Below are 17,441 nucleotides of genomic sequence, written 5' to 3'. Positions count from 1 at the left end.
ATGGATCGAGTATCATAGGCTATTAAATCAAACTCAGCACCTTTTTTTGCACAGTGCATATCCCGGACTCACGTATTTGAAGGTCCTCTCATAAGTGAAACGGGGATGAATGAGGGTTTCAAGGATGAGAGTCCTAGAAAATGCTGGGCTGTTGCTGCTTGCAGGATCCTCTGAGATGGTGTGCCTCGAGCAGCCGTATGTTGCCAGGGAGAGGAACATTTGTAGGCCCTTCGAGTTGAAATGAGGAAGCAATCCAGAGATCTGTCTGCAAAGCACACCAAATCCGCTGTTATTGACTGCCTAAAGTGAGCTTTGTCAAATGACAGTTACACAGATAAGGGTCTTTGAGGCACTGCTGGGCACTTCATCTGCTCCTCACTGCCCCTACAGAAAGACAATGATGTAATTCAATACACGTCCCCCTGGCAGCTGGTTAACTTCTGTGGTCTTGACTTTTATTTGCTCACAGACTACACCAGCTAAGTTACAACAAGCACTTCTATGCAGTCCACGTTGCTGCACATACTATGTGGTAAAGGACTGGATGCTAACTCTTCAGCAAACTCTTGTCTTGGGTATAGGCCCATACCATTAGCAAAGCAAATGGCTTTAACTTAATAAAAGGCGAGACCTATTGCATTTTTAATGCTTGTTTTTTTTTTACAGATCCATGCAGACAGTCTGTATTTATGTTTAAATATGGAAGGATACAGAAAACATATTTCTTTTGAATGATTGTCACTACTGTCAGTCATGTGTGTTAGGTCAATAGCTATGTGGATTGACACTTAGGGGAGTTTTAAAAGAAGAAAAACAATCATAATGAAGCTTACACACCTGCAGTTGTTTAACCCCTTCGCTCATGACGAGCTGGGCTCGTCATGCAGTAGCCTCCTGCTACGCTCATGACGAGCCCAGCTCGTCATGATAAAGGGCATCTGCAGATTTCCAGCACAGGGGAAAAATCCCCATAGCGTTCAAGGTGTTAAGCTGTTCTATACTACAAATCATTTCATATAATTGTACTGTAAAAGGTGCCAATTATGTTTTACTCTCCAAATATGGTTTATGCCATGACTTTTTTTTATTTTAAAAAGAAAGCATCTAAGAAAACCAAGATACACCTCAGAATTCAATATTTTCTGGCCAATAAATGCTACTTCTGTCAACAGTCATGCTCCCTCAACCAATTGATGCTTTTCAGGGCTAAAACCAGAACAGCCACTTATGGAGACCATGCTGTTTGTACAGAAGCAGCCAAACTGAGTAACTCTCTTCTTTGAGTTTGGTTTGTAGGCAGAAACAAACCAACTGTTTTAGACACTAACTGAAAACCCAGATTTTTAATAATTATCTTCCGGGCTTTATTTCTCAGACACTGGCTTTATAGCTGTCTTCCAAAACCAAGAAGCATCTTTGTATGGTAACTCTACAAATAAACCCTACCATAACATATAAGAGAAATTACATTTATGCGGCGAGGCAAAAAAACATTGAAAAAGAATTGTGACTGTTAGGAGAGGTTTGTTTGTAGTATGCGTGGCTGTAAATACACATGCACTGCATACTCCTGCTATCTAGTGTTGGGCTCAGACATTTGCAACTATTTTTTCTTCGAAGAAGCAGTTTCGAGTCGTGAGGTATAGTGACTCCTCTTATTTGGCAGGGCACATGGGCACCAGCTCTATTGTTGGATTGTTTATTTCCAGCTGCTCCAGTTCAGTTCAGAGGCAAGCTCACATTAAAAAACGGAGGTTCAGTTACAACAATATAACCAGCAGCCTGTGATAATTATAAAGTAGTAACAATGGTATGGTCTAAAGGGTGGGGTAGATTTGCTGCAGGCTGGGCTACGCTCCACCTGGCCTTTAAAAGGAACCGTCCCTGGGGGTCCCATTAGATACAGTGCCCTGAGGGCCTTATTTATTTATTTAATTCACAGCATGACCACATTAAATTTAGCGGCCGTGCTACAAAAGCTTTCTTTCTTTTTAATACTTTGTGTAAAAGTGCCCCATACTCACTTTCACTTTAATGTTGGCCACGCCCCTTTCTTCAGACACTGCACCCACACGCGTGGTCTGGTTCCTGGTGCACATAGTCTTGACTGCAGCGCACAGAGACCTTACACTGACGCACACAGAGGAAAAAAATTAGAGGGAACATTGGTGCTGACATCATACAGTGTTGGGAAGTTATGCTTCGATTGGCTAAAAACCTCGACACTGTCTCAGGTGAAACTCTTGTCCCTTCTCTCAGATTACATGGATCTTAGGGATTTTTTACCAGGTCCCCAAAAGCTACGTCAAACGCTTCTTATACACGGTTTATAATGAAATCTGAAAAACCTCCCAATAGGAAGCTACGGAGAGATCGTGTGAAATTTATAGAATTAACTTAGAAAAGGCTTTGGTTGTGGTTGACAATGGCATGACTACACTAACATCCAGGATTTATTCACTGGGCAACATTGTATCTTCTGCTTTAGATACAATGGAACAGGATATGTCCATCTTACAACAGAGACAGTCACAATTACGTTCTATTGTATCATTAAGCTGGACGCTACAATTACTGCGTTCAAGTTATGTGCCCTAGTGATCTATCAAATGTACATCTCTGTTCTTTGCATATAATTTGACTGCTAAACCGATGACAATGGCACACAGGGATGTGAACTATATAATGCTGCGCATTGAAAAATCAGACCAATTACCTTTCGCCGTGGCAGAGGCACCATCTACAGAATGGTCAATTCATCGCCATATAACATTGCCAGTTACAACTTTCCAGTTTAAATATTGCCTAGAATATCACCAGGTAGGCAGGTATGAAGCAATGGATAGGGAATTCATTCATGAATCTTGGGAATTACCATATAGATTTAGATGCAGGAATTGGGACACTAAGTGTTTCTCAGCGGTACAGACTGCGAGAATTCTTTGAGTGGATCTCTAATTTGCCAGGATATTATGCTTCACGGGGCCTGAAACGGTTCAGTAGCTAACTTATCCTGTCATTTGAAAGGTTCCTCAGCTACTGTGATTAATCCAGTGTGCAGGCTGCTCTCAAATGGGAGTTACTTTATGGTGAATGATCAAAGTTGTTGTGGCATGCTTCCAGGCATCGCATATCTTGTCTGTAAGTTCCAGGGTTACTTGTTGTATGCAGGTATTGTTTCCACTGACCCACACAGTCAGAAAGGCGCTGTTTTGGCCTTCTGTGAAAGTTTCCTTTGTACAGTTTGATACTCTGACCCAAATGAAAGCCATGCTTTTGCAGAAGGCTGTGCCCTTAACCTCAGCCTGAGAGACTTTGGATCTCCAGGTTGCAAGGTCCTCAGCTGAGATACAGGCACTGGTACAAACAAATTGGCCTTTTAATTTCCGAGAAATGGTACAATGCATCTTTAATATGTCTGATACGAAGGGTATAGTACACCTATTTAAGACCGTAGGTTCTGGACTGTTAAGCACATTTCAGACAGCCTTCGGAGTGATTCAAGCATTTATACACTCCGTATTTGGAAGCATTTTTGGGAGGTCTTCTGCTGATACAGATAGTGGGTATCCTGATTTTTATTTTTCTGCTACGCAATGGACGTCCCAGTCACCAAGAAAATGGAAAAAGCGCTCTTGGAGCGACGTTACCATGATCCCATGGTACTAAATCTTGGCATTCCTCGACTTTGGGTCTGCGTTGACTGTGTTTTTTGCCTGTTCTCTGCTGCTTGTTCTGTGGACAAGAATGCGTGTTGGTCTAACACTTCCATGGGTTGCGCCACCGGACGTGGATGCACATGCTAGACCTGTTAACAGTCCACATACTGCAGTGTCCTCAGCGGATTCCCATGTTGATGTCTGCCTTCTTAGAGCCACCACTGGATGCTTCAGCTTCTTTTTGAATGGATACCAGCTCTACCACAGGTACACAGGCTTTGCAGATTTCAAATGTTTCCCCAGCATCGTCTGTGGGAACTGAAGATCATCTTTTCTCAATTGACCTGATCTGTGAGGTATTCCAGGGACAGTCGTCTGTGAAGGCAAGCAACAGTGATGTTGTGTCTACCACACAGGACACATAACCATTTGGCTCTCCGTGTGCTGAGAAAAATTCAGCTTTTTCTAAAAGAACCAAAATTGGAATTTAAATTAAAAAAATCTTCTTATTTACTTTTACTGAGCACCATGGCTTTCAGTCGTACTCCGTGTCTCAGACTTAATATAAAGGACTTTTTATAGATTTTATGAATTTTTTAATGCCTTTTAACAATGTTTAATGCTTGATTAGAAGGACATTCCCTTTTTAGTACGTCCAGTCAGATGTGTAGTGGGTGTTATGTTTCGTTAGGTACCCCAATATAGGAATGAGTGACTTAACCCTTCACCTACATTCACCGTACCATTGCAGTACATAACTGGTTTTGGTATTGACCTTTTACCTAGTTAAGCTCTGCATAAATGTTGTGTGGTTTTCCCTGACAACTAGCCTCATTAATTATGCATGAGGATTCTCAGAATCACAGCAGGATTACCATCTTCTGCATAATAACTATGTATAAGAGTCATCCCTTCCATCATCCTCGGCCGACAAGACACAGCAAGGTAGAATTCCCTGAGGGTACCTTTTGGGTATATATACACCATATCTTTGCCAGGGCAGGCAGAGGAGAAAGACTTACATGCTGACGCGAGACACTGAGGTTCCTGCATGCCGACACTCCAGCACGCAGTGGTCTGACATCCCTCACGGGGTATCCATCTCGAGACCAAGACTAGGTCCTGCATTCTCTTGCACCAGGTAATGGGGTTGGCCTAATCCTAGGGGGATTCTTGGCTCTATACCTACATAAATGATAGGTACACTTGGGTACATCTAGTTAGGGTTGCATCGTAGGAGTACGCTTTATTACTGTCATGTATTTACATACTTGCATATATTCATTGTTTTAGCACTATAGTAGAAGTCTACCATCCATTTACTCTGTTGATCCTTATAATAATTTGTATCTGTTTCGTCTATGGTTGTTTCAGCACACATATTTTGCACTAGAATGTCGCAGGTTCAATAAATACTTATTGGAACACGTCCTGTGTATCTCTCTGAGACAAAGTGAGCATGAGTGACTGAGTGAAAAGTACTGTATTGTTTCCACGATCCCTGAAGGGACAGGGTTGTCATGTTCGATTGTTGCTAGGAACTGTTCTCTCCTTGGTAAGAGGAGTTAACAGTGGCACTGTAAGCTAGCTGGTATACAGGCAAACATATCCGGTGGGGGGGTCTGGAATCAGTCAACACCAATCCCACATGTTGTCTAAACGCCCAGATTCTATATAGATTTATAGGAACTACACAACAGTACATGGTACTAGAGGTACCCCGGGCCTGTAAGTTTGAGTTTCCTTCGTGAACTGCAGCACGTATCGCACCATCCAAGTGTGACACAGCAAAGCATGACAACCAACTCGCATTTGCCGGCTGGCTGGTCAGTTTGTCAACTGCTAGCTTGACTTTGCCATTTAAACCAAAGGCAAAGCCCAAACATTGCTTTCAAATGTTTGTAAGTCACCCCTAAGGCAGGCCTACAGAGCCCTAAAGGCAGGGTGCATTATATTAATAATATGGACGTGTGTCCTTAACTTTACATGTCCTGACAGTAGAGGTCCTGCATTGTTGTCATTACTGTGGAAAGGCTAGTATTCTCCTTCGAGTAAAACGCTGAAAACTCAGCAAGGTTAACTTGTGTATGGAACTATTAAATGTAATACATCAAGGTATCTAAAATTGCTGCATTATACCCGATGTGATGCTCAAGTCAAAGTTAAAGTAACCCTTGCAGAAATGGCAACTTTAAAAATGTGCTGCTTTGTTGTATTAAGGCTATTTACAATTACAGAAGCTGTTGTCCTCTAGACAGTCTTCTGCCCTCCTGGCGATACGTGTGAACGACTCTCAAGAGAATCAACAAAGGTTCTTCTAAGAGTAGAGGTGAGAACTCCAAGCAGGATAGCTAGTTTTGGTGTGTGCCTTAAAGGTAGCTTCGAAAGGGAGCCGCCTTTGAAGGGCAAAAGGTAATCGCACACAAGAGGTGCTGCTCTTTCGTTTTAGCAGATAGGCAGTCTCTCTGACAGAGGGAGAAGCTATTGGCAAAGTGTTTCTTCCTGGGGCGTGTAGCTCCTAGGTAGCCACACTTCTGGGTTGGGCTAGGTAGCTTCACACATCAAGAGAAGGGTTCTGCCATGTTAGGAGTGGGCAGAATAGTGTGTTTGTGGCTAGCTAGATGCCTCACTGCACAGAAAGTTGTCAGCCCACTACCCCCTTTTAAACAGTGCCCTTATAACCTTTTTTAAGTTACTTGTCCTGGCTAACCCTAATCAGTCATGAATGGGAGCTCCATCAAGTCCAAGTGCATTATGTCTTCCCCAGATGGGGTCTCCCAATACTAGATTTGTTTGATCTCTGAACATCAAGAATTGCAGGTATTACGCAAGGAAGTTTTGGCAACCAGTGTCAGAGGGCAATGCCTTTTCAATTAAACGGTCCAACGTCTTTGCATCCGCCTTTCCCCCTGATCCCCAGGGTTCTCAGAAAAGTTAAGACTGAACACTGTACCCTGATTTTTACTACACCATCTTGGCCTTTGCAGTTCTGCTTCACGGAACTCCTGAATTTCTCTGTATGCCCTTCGGTTCCATTGGCGATGCACCCCAAGCTCCTTTCCAGGCAAATTCTACACCATAATCTTAGGTGGCTGAGCTGAACAACGTGTTTCCTGATGAGCTAGAATATGGTTATCTGGATCCCATAGCAGAATATAGAGACATCCTGGTGCAGGCCCAATCACCAGCTATCACAAAAAACACACCATGCTAAATGGAAATGTTTTGTGTCTGGTGCAAGTTCAAATAGCACCTCATTAGATACTTCTTTATTTACTCGGCTTAGCAAAGAATGGTTTAAAATCCAAGTCCAGCTGACAGCAGTGCCACGGTTCTGGGAACAGATGAAAACTGAACCATGCTTTTCTCTCAAAGGATCATAAAACAATTTATGAAGGAATTTTTTAGGGTTGTAACAATTGTTATCAGTTTTAAAATACAACAACCATTGCCAACATCCAAAGGCCGGCAAGGAAAACAAGACATAAGAGGGAGAATTAAAGGAAGAGTGGGGGAGAAGAGGAAGGAAGGGTTTACAAGTGAAAAGCAGAGGACTAAGACAAGCACTGTATTACAATATCTGTGGAGTCTGTCCGCTCCCATTATTGGTAGCGCCCTGGTTATCAGTTCTAGCTGTGAACGTGAGACGAAGGACTCATAAATATACTGGGCAGGTGAGTTTGCGGTAGATATCAGATAAGTGTGTAACACATGGTCCCCATGTCTTTTCAAACTTAGGTAGGGTGTAGGTCATTACTGCTGTTAATTTCTCCATGCCTAATAGATCCCAAAGTGTATGCAACCAGTCAGTGTGTGTGGGTACAATGTCATACCCCCACCTAGATAGCAGGACTTGTTTCGCTGCACAGAGTTCCATTGTGATGGCACTTCCCCTCGTGGATATGTTTGAACATTGGGTAGACCCAGCAAGACATAGCTAGGGAAGCAAGGTATTTCTGTTAGGAACATTTGGTCTATGTCTGCCAGGATGTCCGCCAAATAGCGATGACGCTTGGGACAGTGCCACAGCAAATGGACAAGTTAACCAGGATGGCCACAGTGGAGCCAGCATTTACCATCTTTCCCTATCTGCCACTGAACCAAACGGGCTGGGGTATAATACCAATAGTGTACAATTTTTAACAATGTTTCCTTACCGGAGGCACTTATTGCCGATGTGCAGGCACGGTGTAAGATATTTACCCATGCTTTGTCCGTAAAACTTCGTTCACATTCCCCTCCCCATCGTTTCCTGGCAGGTGAATGTGTGGGGTTGGGGACTGTGTTCAGGAATGTATATATATCTGATAACAGTCGATGGTAGTCTTTTCTTGACAAAAGCCAACGCTCAAATGGAGTAGATTTCCTACTTGGGTGTGGTCTTGTGGAAATCACAGATGAGTTCTCTTAGCATAAGCTGAAACCATCTTGTTTGTGGCATCCATTTTGTTAGCTATGTAGTTCCTCCATCCTCTGCTGCTTGTCTTTTTCCCTGCCTGAGCTGTCCTTCCTGACTCGGCTAAAAGCAATATGCATGCTAAAGAGTTTGTTGCTGCCAGAACACCTGGTCTCAGACTTAACTGTTAATCTTAGTGCTGCCATAAGCAGTTCTGTTCCCCCTCCCACTTTGCTGACTAAGTGAATACTCATCTGCCCATGTCTGGATGTAACTATTTCTGTGTAGGCCTCTACCTTCTATTTGAGTCTACATGCTTACTCTGCAACAAACTCAGTATAAAAGGCCCATGGTCTGTGTATTCAAGTCACTACCTCCTGGAACACTTGAGGGTGTTGCATGGACGTGGTGTCACTCATGAGTGAATAAACTTGTAATTTTGAATTTCAGCTTCAGTGTCAATCTCTATTTTGTTGGTATGAAGGACCCATGGACAAAGATAAGGGTGACCACTGCACTGGTATGCCCCTAAAAAGGCAAATTTCCACATTTGGCGCCCGACTCGTTGGGCTCATTGGAGATGCGGCCACCAAAATGAGTGGTCTTGATGGAAGAATGGAATCTTGCTGAGGAGACGTCCTGCATGAGGAGACCCTTGTCTTTGCAGACCAAAGTGTTTTTCCGACTTTCTTGATCTAACCCTCCAGGAGGTGGCCGGTCCAGGCTAAGATTTCCTTTGGTGCACGTTTTGAAGTGACCATTAAGTCGACCCAGAGATTGGCAGTTGGAGGTTGGAGACTTTTGTTTGGTAAGGTTACTGAAGCGGCACTCTTGATTTTGGATTTGCTTGGCCAAGATTCTAGTTGTTTTGTTTGTTTATCTGTTGCAATAGAGAAAGGCAGGTAATGTGGAGATTTTTCTCTACTTTGGAAAATTTTTGAAAAGTAATATTTTACGTAAATTTGGTAGCATGCCTGCTCCTAGCACACTTTGTAGGTTGTGTTGCTGTCTTGGAAGTACCAAAATGGATTTAGAAAGAGGTCAGCCAGCTCCCTCAGAGGGGACACCTAATAGGCATATGTACATTAAATATGGTATTTCTTCCATAATATATAGTACACTGTGGAACAAATATACAAAAAAGGATCCTGATTTATGATGGCCTGTGAATGGATCATTTGACTTTAAAGAGATTCAATATTTAGAGCAGTAGATCAGTGTTTATTTAAAAAGAAAACTCAACAAGATATGTTTGATTGTGTACGAATGTAGGAGAAAGAAGGGCAAGAGCGAGTGAGGGAAGAAGAAGCTATAACAGAAAAAGAGCAGCGTAAAACGATGTACCAAAAAGCAATGGAATTTAAAAATAAGGAGATGAAGGAAATAAAAGAAAAAGAAGATGGGGAGCATCGTTTAGAGGTAACTGGCCAGTACCCTATTAGGCGCCCTATTTATCCCATACTTAATAAACCTCAAGATGATTCCATCTTGTTAGATAGACCTCCACCCCCTTATAAATTCCTTAGTGCCCCTGAGACTGAGGTTTCTGACGAGCATTTGTCCTCAGATGAGAAGGATATAGATAAGCAAGGTGGGCGGCACACTTGCTCTACTTTGACCAAGGAGAGAAAGATAAATTACGAGTCATTGCCAGAGAGGAAGCGCAACGGACTAATACAGCGATGCCCCTCACAGTTACAGTTCAGACTTGGGAAACCGCCAAACAGTTATATTTTTCAGAAAAATTATCTTGGGAGGTAATGTATGGTTGGCGGCATAATTCTAATGAAACAGAGCCAGATGATATCAGTATTGATAATAAACAGTTAATAGATGGGACTTTCCTTTTTTCAAACTTACCTGATATGATTAGGCGAGTGGTCAAATTACGAGATGAAACATTGCATTTACGAAAAGGGAAAGAGTTAGCTAGAAAAAATAACATTGTAGAAATAGCTCCATCTCAGACAAAGGTAGTAGATGCTTCAGTAGATGCAAACAAACCTAGTAGTAGTGAAGCTGTTATGAAACCAATGCGTGAAGCAGCACCTCTGTATGTTCCCCCAAAGGGAGCGGGAATGGATGAGGATAAAACCCCAGATGATGCAAAGGGATATTTTATTTATAATTGGATTGGGTCTATACCCCTTGGAGTACAGCAGATGTTATGGCTCTTAAAGCTGCTTTGCCTGATCCGTGGAAAAATCCAGCCGCTTTTTATGAAGAAGTGGAAGGAGCTATTAGCTCCTGCACGATGACCCTGCCAGATATGTATATGTTTTTTTGGGGACTTAATTTGCCCCCTGATATGTGGAGAACAATTCGGAAGGTAGACGATATTGCAGCTTATTAACTGGGTGCATTTAGAGGAAATAGATGTGGCTAGAGAGCCTGCTCCGAAACCGCAACAGGTGATATTAGATCTTCCCAAAGCTATTGTAACTAAGTTAAAGACTCTCATACCCCCTAAGACAATAGATTGGACAACGTTGGCGTCCTGTAAATAGAAAAAGGATGAGTTCGTTTCTGATTTCTTTTCAAGATTTGAAGATACATTGCATGATTTTAGTGGTCTGTCATTGGCCACTGATACTGGTAAGCATGTGTTTATTGATACATTTGTTGCTAACATGTTGCCAGAAATAGCTAGTCGCCTAAAGGCCAGCGAGAGTTCATGGACTACGTCTTCCACAGTCTCCCTTTTGACTATGGCCCAGTATTATGAGTGTCCGTAATTGGAAGCAAAAGGCAGGGAGGATAAGAAGGTTAAGGAGTTAAAGACAAAAGTTATGTTGGCTCAAGTATATGGTCCACCATTTAGGGGAGGTGGAAGAGGCGGACGTGCAATGTATACACCTGGGGTGCCCCCTCTCCCTTTAGCAAATCTGTCCCCTGATCAGTGTGCTTATTGTAAAGACACTGGGCATTGGCGTTCTGAGGGCCCTCTTTTGCAAAGTCAGTAGTACCACCGGGGAAGGGGTGGTGTTAGAAGACGCCCAGGGAATTCAATCAATCAATCAGTCATTTGTTAAGCGCACTACATATCCACAAGGGTCTCAAGGCGCTGGGGGGAGGGGGGGCGCTACTGATCGAACAGCCAGGTCTTTAGTATCCTCCTGAAGGTCAGCAGGTCTTGGGTCTGTCGTAGGCTCAGTGGGAGGGTGTTCTATGTCTTTGGCGGCGAGGTGGGAGAAGGATCTCCCACCGGTGGTTGTTCTTCGGATGCACCGGATGGTGGCGAGTGAGAGGTCGGCGGAGCGTAGCTGGCAGTTGGGGGTGTAGAAGGAGAGCCGCCTGTTGAGGTAGTCTGGGCAGGTCTTGTGGAGTGCCTTGTGTGCATGGATGAGGAGTTTGAAGGATATCCTCTTGTTGACGGGGAGCCAGTGCAGGTTTCTCAGGTGGGGGGTGATGTGGCCGTGCCATGGTACATCGAGGATCAGTCGTGCTGAGGTGTTTTGGATGCGTTGTAGTCGATTGATGAGCTTGGTCGGGGCTCCCGCATAGAGGGCGTTTCCGTAGTTGAGTTTGCTGCTGACGAGGGCCTGGGTGACTATCTTTCTTGTATCTGTCGGGATCCATCTGTAGATCTTGCGGAACATGGGGAGGGTGTTGAAGCAGCAGGAGGAGACGTCTTTCGACTTGCTTGGTCATTGAGAGCGTTGAGTCGCGGATGATTCCCAGGTTGCATGCGTGGTCAGTGGGGGTCGGGGCTGCCCCCAGTGCCGTTGGCCACCAGAAGTCTTCCCAGGCTGACGGGTTGGAGCCGAGGATGAGTTCAGCTTCAGACGGCTGATCTTCATCCAGTCGGCGACAGCCTTCATTCCTTCATGGAGGTTGGCTTTGGCGGTGATGGGGTCCTTGGTGAGGGAGAGGATCAGTTGAGTGTCGTCGGTTTAGGAGATTATGTTGAGGTCGAGCTGTCAGGCGACCTGTGCGAGCCGGGCCATGTTAAATGTTGAACAGTGTCGGGCTGAGGGAGGATCCTTGGGGTACGCCTCAGATGATCTTGGAGGCTTCAGAACGGGGGAAGGCGGACGCTCTGGATTCTGCCAGAGAGGAAGGAGGTGGTCCAATCCAGAGCCTTGTCTCGGTTCCCTGCGGCGTGGAGGCGTGCGCGTAGTGTGCGGTGGCAGACGGTGTCGAAGGCGGCGGAGAGGTCTAGGAGGATGAGTGATGCAGTCTCCCCGTTGTCTAGCAGGGCCCTGATGTCGTCGGTGGCGGCGATGAGGGCGTTCTCGGTGCTGTGGTTGCTGCGGAACCCTGACTGGGAAGGGTCCAGGATTCTGTTCTCTTCGAGGTATCAGGTTAGCTGTCTGTTAACGATTTTCTCGATGACCTTGGCCGGGAAGGGGAGCAGAGAGATGGGTTGGAAGTTCTTGAGGTCTCTTGTGTCTGCCTTGGGTTTTTTGAGTAGGGCGTTGATTTCGGCGTGTTTCCAGCTTTCTGGGAAAGTCGCGGTCTCAAGGGAGAGATTGATGACATTGCGTAGGTGGGGTGCGATGGAGCTGCTTGCTTAGTTGAAGAAGTGGTACGGGAATGGGTCTGACGGAGAGCCGAGTGGATTGTGCTCATGGTCTTGATGGTGTCATCAACGCTCACGCTTGTCCAGGCTAGCAAGGGGACGTGGTCGATGGTGTGCGGAGGGTCTGTTGTGTTACTGTCTGTTGGGGCTGTCTAGGTGGTGAAGCTGTCGTGGATGTCTGCAATCTTGCGGTGGAAGAAGGTGGCGAGGGAGTCGCACAGGGCTTGCGACGGCGGGATGTCGTTGGTGTTGGAGAGTTCCTTCACGATGTTGAAGAGCTCCTTGCTGTCGTGTGCGTTGTTGTCGAGGCGGTCTTTGAAGGAGGTCTTCTTGGCAGCCCTGATGAGGTAGAGGTGGTTGCGGACGGTGTCCTTGTGTGCTGTGTAGCTGTCCGAAGTTTGTTCACTGTGGCATTTCTTCTCTAGTTTCCGGCATGCTTGCTTAGAATCTAGGAGTTCTGGGGTGAACCAGCTGGCCCTCTTGCTGGTGTCTCTGTGGGGGGGTTTCTTCAGCGGGCGAGGGTGCTGGCGCAGTCCTCGATCCAGCGTCTGAGGTTGTGGGCAGTGACGTCAGTGTTGGAGGGTTCGGTGGGTGGGCTGAGAGCAAGGTTTGCATGTAGTTGGTCTTTGGTTATTTTGCTCCAGCGGCGGCGGGGGATCTGTTGGGTGCGGTGGTGTGTGGTGGGTTTCTGGAAGGTGAAGTGGATGCAGCAGTGGTCGGTCCAGAGGAGTTCGGTGGTGTGGCTGACGGAGACGTGCGGGCTTGAGGAGAAGACTGGGTCGAGCTTGTGGCCGGCGGAGTGGGTGGGCGTTGTGACAAGTTGCCTCAGTCCGAGGTTGGCGAGATTGGTGATCAGGGTGGTGGAGTTGCTGTCGTAGTTGTTCTCAAGGTGAAAGTTCAGGTCTCCGAGGAGAATGTAGTCGGTGGAGGTCAGGGCGTGCGTGCTGATGAAGTCGGCGATGGCGTGGCTGAACTGGGGGCGGGGTCCGGGGGGTCGGTAGACGAGGGTGCCTCTGAGGGTGGAGTTGGGGGTCTATGTGGATCTGGAAATGAATGTGTTGACGGTGCTAGTCGAGACCCTGATGCTGTTCTTGTAGACGATGGCGATTCCTCCTCCGACTCCGTTGGTGCGGTCTCTGTGGGTGATCTTGTAGCCGTCTGGGATGGCTATGGCGATGTTGGGTGCGGAGGAGTTGTTCAACCAGGTCTCTGTCAGGAAGGCGACATCCGAGGAGGTTGTGTTGAGCAGGTCCCAGAGCTCGACGGCGTGTTTGCGTGCGGAGCAGGTGTTCAGTAGTATGCATCGGAGGTGGTTGAGGTCTTTCTTGGCGGGTGGTTCGTCGGCTCTGTGGCTGGTGTAGCTGCAGTTCCGGCAGGTGAAAGGACCATGTGTGCGTTTTGGGGCAGCCTTGAAGCAGTTGTGGGTCCGTCCGGGGTTGAGAGCGTGCAGAGTGTTGGCATCGTAGTGGCGGCGGTCGTCGAGGCGGGGGCCAGGGGTTCTGGCGCTGGGTGCAGTCCAGGCGCAGACGGGCTTGCCGTGCGCCAGCGGCATGACCGCGCAGCGGCTGGCATGTATGGGGAGGTGAGAGTGAGGAGCAGGTGGGAGGTGGGGGCAGCGAATGGGCAGTCAGGGGGGCAGAGCCGTAGGGGACGCAGCGGCCCGGGCGGTGAGGGGCGACGAAGGAAACAGAAGGCAAAAGGGCACAACAATTGAGGGGGAAACGAGTGGCACAGAGGGCAGAAAGGTCACAAAAAGGGCAAAAAGGTCACAAGAATACAGGGGGAAACGAGTGGCACAGAAGGCAAAAAGGTCACAAGAAGGGCAAAAAAAAAGGTCACAAAAAATGGGGGGAAACGAGTGGCACAGAAGGCAGAAAGGTCCCAAGAAAGGGCAAAAAGGTCACAAAAAACTGGGGGAACGAGTGGCACAGAGGCAGAAAGGTCCCAGGAAAGGGCAGAAAGGTCTCAAAAAAATGGGGGGAAACAAGAGGCCCAGAGGGCAGAAAGGTCACAAGAAAGGGCAGAAAGGTCACAGAAATGCAGGGGCAGCTAAGCAACAGAAGGCAAAAACGGGCAGACAAACACGGGGGCCGCGAGGGGAGCGGAAGGAAAAACCTGGCAGAGAGACACGGGGCAGCGAGGGGAGCAGAAGGGAAACCGGGCAGAGAGACACGGGGGCAGCGAGGGGAACAGAGGGAGAGAACAGGCACAGACCACGTACAGGCAGCGGGGAAGACAGACAACAGCAGTCACAGACACAACAATGAAAATGCAGTCACTACAACAAGAGCAATTAAATAAAATACAGGCAATACAATGGAGGATGAGCAACCCTACGGCCTACCACTGGCCACCAGGGATGAGGCGCAGGTGCTAGCCTGCGGGTGGAGGAGGGCCTCGAACTTCCTCAGCAGCGGCAGCTGGGGCAGGGACACACAGGCGGTGCTGTGCGGAGGTAGAGCGACCTACCTGGAAGGGTCAAGGGTCGCTCTCCTCACCGCGCAGCGGCCGGCCTATATGTTAGGAGCAGCTGAGAGGCGGGAGGTGGGGGCAGCGAATGGGCAGTCAGGGGGGCGGGGACGCAGCGGCGAGGGGCGACAAAGGAAACAAGGCAAAAGGGCACAACAATTGAGGGGGAAATGATTGGCATGGAAGGCAGAAAGGTCACAAAAAGGGCAAAAGGTCACAAATATACAGGGTGAAACAAGTGGCACAGAAGGCAAAAAGGTTCCAAGAAAGGGCAGAAAGGTCACAAAAAAACAAGGGAAACGAGTGGCACAGAGGCACAAAGGTCCCAAGAAAGGGCAGAAAGGTAAGAAAGGTCACAAAAGATTTTTTGAGTAGAGCGTTGATCTCGGCGTGTTTCCAGCTCTCTGGGAAGGTCGCGGTCCCAAGGGAGAGATTGATGACATTGCGTAGGTGGGGTGTGATGGAGCTGCTTGGTTTGTTGAAGACATGCTGCAGGAATGGGTCTGGCGGAGAGCCGAGTGGATTGTGCTCATGGTCTTGATGGTGTCATCCATGCTAACGCTGGTCCAGGATAGCAAGGGGACGTGGTTGATGGTGTGCGAAGGGTCTGTTGTGTTACTGTCTGTTGGGGCTGTCTGGGTGTTGAAGCTGTCGTGGATGTCTGCTATCTTGCGGTGGAAGAAGGTGGCAAGGGAGTCGCACAGGGCTTGAGACGGCGGGATGTCGTTGGTGTTGGAGCTGGGGTTGGAGAGTTCCTTCACGATGTTGAAGAGCTCCTTGCTGTCGTGTGTGTTGTTGTCGAGGCGGTCTTTGAAGGAGGTCTTCTTGGCAGCCCTGATGAGGTGGTGGTGGTTGCGGACAGCGTTCTTGTGTGCTGTGTAGATGTCTGTAGTTTCTTCACTGTGCCATTTCTTCTCTAGTTTCCGGCAGGCTTGCTTGGAATCTAGGAGTTCTGGAGTGAACCAGCTGGCCCTCTTGGTGGTGTCTCTGTTGGGGGGTTTCTTCAGCGGGGCGAGGGTGTTGGCGCAGTCCTCGATCCAGCGTCTGAGGTTGTGGGCAGCGAAGTCGGTGTTGGAGGGTTCGGTGGGTGGGCTGAGAGCGAGGTTTGCATGTAGTTGGTCTGTGGTGATTTTGCTCCAGCTGCGGCGGGGGTTCTGTTGGGTGCGGTGGTGTGTGGTGGGTTTCTGGAAGGTGAAGTGGATGCAGCAGTGGTCGGTCCAGAGGAGTTTGGTGGTGTGGCTGACGGAGATGTGCGGGCTTGAGGAGAACACGGGGTCGAGCGTGTGGGTGGGCGTTGTGATGAGTTGCCTCAGTCCGAGGTTGGCGAGGTTGTCGATCAGGGTGGTGGAGTTGCTGTTGTTGTTCTCAAGGTGAAAGTTCAGGTCTCCGAGGAGGATGTAGTTGGTGGAGGTCAGGGCGTGCATGCTGATGAAGTCGGCGATGGAGTCGCTGAACTGGGGGCAGGGTCCGGGGGTCGGTAGACGAGGGTGCCGCAGGGTGGAGTTGAGGGTCTGTGTGGATCTGGAAATGCATGTGTTCGGCGGTGCTGAGCGCGTCGGCGGTGCTAGTCGAGAACCTGATGCTGTTCTTATAGACGATGGCAATTCCTCCTCCGACTCCGTTGGTGCGGTCTCTGCGGGTGATCTTGTAGCCGGCTGGGATGGCTATGGCGATGTCAGGTGCGGAGGAGTTGTTCAACCAGGTCTCTGTCAGGAAGGCGAAGTCCGGGGAGGTTATGTTGAGCAGGTCCCAGAGCTCGACGGCGTGTTTGCGTGCGGAGCGGGTGTTCAGTAGAATGCATCGGAGGTGGTTGAGGTCTTTCTTGGCGAGTGGTTCGTCGGCTCTGTGGCTGGTGTAGCTGCAGTTCCGGCAGGTGAAAGGACCAGGTGTGCGTTTCGGGGCGCCCTTAAAGCAGTTGTGGGTCCGTCCGGGGTTGAGAGCGTGCAGAGTACTGGCGTCGTAGTGGTGGCGGTCGTCGTGGCAGGTGCGGGGCCTGGGGTTCTGGCGCTTGGTGTGGTCCAGGCGAGGACGGGCGAAGACAGACTTGCCACGTGGCAACGGCGTGACCGCGCAGCGGCCGGCATGTATGGGGAGGCTGGAGTGAGGAGCAGCTGGGAGGCGGGAGGCGGGGGCAGCGAATGGGCAGTCAGGGGGGCAGAGCCGCAGGGGACGCAGCGGCGGGGGCGGTGAGAGGCGATGAAGGAAACAGAAGGCAAAAGGGCACAACAATTGAGGGGGAAACGAGTGGCACAGAGGGCGGAAAGGTCACAAAAAGGGCAAAAAGGTCATAAGAATACAGGGGAAAACAAGTGGACACAGAAGGCAAAAAGGTCACAAGAAGGGAAAAAAGGTCACAAAAAACGGGGGGAAACGAGTGGCACAAAAGGCAGAAAGG

General features: G+C 48.2%; 1 protein-coding gene across 1 annotated transcript in view; it reads left to right on the top strand.

Annotated features, from left to right (window-relative positions):
- Nucleotides 1-17,441, top strand: part of KIFBP (kinesin family binding protein) — a 940,192-nt gene that overhangs the window by 464,730 nt on the left and 458,021 nt on the right. The gene's annotated exons all lie outside the window — the stretch shown is intronic.

This window comes from Lissotriton helveticus, chromosome 5_1 (assembly GCF_964261635.1).
Source record: "Lissotriton helveticus chromosome 5_1, aLisHel1.1, whole genome shotgun sequence".
Lineage (NCBI taxonomy): Eukaryota > Metazoa > Chordata > Amphibia > Caudata > Salamandridae > Lissotriton > Lissotriton helveticus.
This window is presented reverse-complemented; position numbering and strand designations above follow the sequence as displayed.